Below are 2,950 nucleotides of genomic sequence, written 5' to 3'. Positions count from 1 at the left end.
ATGTTGGGCCTTCACATTGTTTAGGTGTGAAATTTAGTCTGAGGCTAAAATAAATGATGTAAAGAGAACGGATGTGGGTTTTCTCTCGCTTTAGTTCTGCTTCTCTCTCTCTCTCTCTCTCTCACCGCTCAGATAGAAGGGTGGCTTCATAGGAAGCGCTCCATGAGCAAAATAGGTCAGATTTACCCTCTGAAGATTAGTTTAATGGTATTTCTGCTTTAGTTTTTTTTTTTTTTTAACAATATGATGCAGTAGTGAATGACATGGTGGGTGAGAACAGGGGGTCGGGGGGGGGGGAGGGGGGGCATGGAATACAGGTTGAGGTTTTGGAATCAAACTCATGCCACATTAAGCACACTGCATGCACAGATTATTACCCACATGCTTTTCTTACAGGTCAACAAATAGAACCCTGGCTTTAACTGGCCCAAACCATTCGAAAGCTAGTTTTCTGTGCTGCAGATGGTACTGTAAAGTCTCTGTCACTGTACAGTATATCATCGGGTTTATATTGAAAGCTACACATTGAAATTTTACTCTGGTAGTTACATTAAATAACTGTAACCCTAACCATATGAAACTGCAGTAAAATCCAATTGGGGACATCAATTTGATGAACTATCAGTTGTCTACATCAGGCATTAACACATGCACACGCATGCGAACACACACACACACACACACACACACACACACACACACACACACACACACACACACACACACACACACACACACACACACACACACACACACACACACACACACACACACACACACACACCCACAGTACACTCCAGAAGTCATTTCCATTTTCGTTGCCACCTCCGTATATAGCCTCACAGCAAACACGGTGGCAACAGGAGTGCTTGATTCATTTAATCACTTGCAGTAATGTGTCTGCTTTTGGAGGCTGTTCAAGTCTCGGGGGACGATAAATCAAGTGCCCTTGCTCAAATATTTGACGGGAGACATTGTTAGCGCTGAGCCCTGTTAGCACTGAGCCCTGTGCTAACAATGTGAGCTCGGAGCAGGCAGGGGCGTGGGACGCACCTCTTCTCATTACGCGCCCTCATTTCACCGTCTGAAAGTGCGGCGCATACAAAGAGTCTCCTTTCACGCGGTCGTGCATCTCTCAGCCATGTAGGTGTAGCAGAGTAGCTCAGCCTGAAGCCCAAAAGCCTAATATCTCCCCTGGCCTGCCACACTGCAACACTTTCAACTGTTGCAACTGTTTTTCCTATATTGGATTAATATCCCTTTGCGTGGTTTTGTTCCCCTATGCAAACTACTTTTTTTTGTGGATCTACCACGTGGATTTTTTAAACCTGTGAAGTTATCGCCTTATGCGGATAAGGTGCATACGTTCTAATGTCGACCTGTCATGCTGCTATACTTTTTACACCTTATGTCTAACCTCATGCTCAAAACCTACTGCTTTTGTATACATAATATGTAGATATCTTTAGATTTTTTCTCTCTCTCTCTCTCTCTCTGTCCCTCTTTCAGGTTTGAACCCCCCAATATGTCCCTATTCAGGGCATGTCATGTTAGGCAAACATTCAGCAAAAATAGCAGATCCACAAGCTCACAACACGTTTCAACGTGGTTTAGCACTTTGAGATTTGTTTCAAATGCAAAGTGTATTATAAATAAATGTATTAAATTGCACAACTGAAAAGCATTTTAATTCTCTCCCTCCCACTCTAACCACAAAGGACCTGTGTGTGTGTGTGTGTGTGTGTGTGTGTGTGTGTGTGTGGGGGGGGGGGGGGGGGGGGGGGGGGGGCGTGTGTGTGTGTGTGTGTGTGTGTGTGTGTGTGTGTGTGTGTGTGGGCTGGAGTGTTAATGGGCAAAGGTGTGATTAACACCATGCCACATTCTGTGATAGAATAGTGCTAGCCAACCATGCTACAAACCCCACTGCTCTATGTAAGAGTGTGTATGTGTGTGTGTGTGTGTGTGTGTGTGTGTGTGTGTGTGTGTGTGTGTGTGTGTGTGTGTGTGTGTGTGTGTGTGTGTGTGTGTGTGTGTGTGTGTGTGTGTGTGTGTGTGTGTGTGTGTGTGTGTGTGTGTGTGTGTGTGTGTGGATGCTATGTGTGTAAGAGGGAGATTTGTGTTCCAGACTGCAGACATCTCTCGGTGAAAACCAGTACTTAAGAGGAAGGCTTTGATCTTTATCTTATCCTCCATTGTTAAAGGGAAATGTTAAACATCTTGAAAGTCTTTCTACAACACTTGACATTTTCAACCCTTCCTTTTTTATTGCATTCACTGACATTTTGATTAAGTATTGTTGCTGGGTTTATAAAATTGGATTTTTGGTGTGTGTGTGTGTGTGTGTGTGTGTGTGTGTGTGTGTGCGTGTGCGTGTGCGTGTGTACTAAGTGGATAGTTCCAAAGGATTACAATTTCCAATGTTGTCCCAGGGCTGGTGGGGTCTACATTGAAAATCTTTGTCTTTTTAAAAGCAAGTCCTCCATACTTTTAACTCTTGCGGCGTATTGCTTTTTTAACTGTATAGCCACATGCTTGTTAGAATGGATAAATAAATATTTCTTCCAACTTGTGAGAAGCATAATACGTTAAAGTGGGTCTATGTGGTTTTGGAGACGTCTATTTCAGGGGTCTTCAAGGTTTTTCAGGCTGTGACCCCCCAAATAATAATTTTGAACTGGGGACATTTGAACTGGGGACCCCCCACCCTGACAAGCACTTGGAAGTTGATGCATTACATTTTGTTTGACTTGAAAGTCCCCAAAATGCCAAACACACACGCAGGCGAAGAAGACTAGCCACTGTGCATATTCGGGACATAGCCGTTTCACCCATTGGCTGTGTGACTCATGCCAGGGGTTCCCAAAACGTTTCCATGTCAAGGACCCCCAAATAGTCATAGTCTCTGGCTGCTGCCTCCTATTTGAAATGGCTTCAAAAGTAAAATAAAAAA

The sequence above is a fragment of the Gymnoscopelus microlampas genome (genome assembly GCF_963454915.1).
Source record: "Gymnoscopelus microlampas genome assembly, chromosome: 4".
Lineage (NCBI taxonomy): Eukaryota > Metazoa > Chordata > Actinopteri > Myctophiformes > Myctophidae > Gymnoscopelus > Gymnoscopelus microlampas.
The sequence above is the reverse complement of the archived record's forward strand: the minus strand, read 5'-3'. Positions refer to the sequence as shown.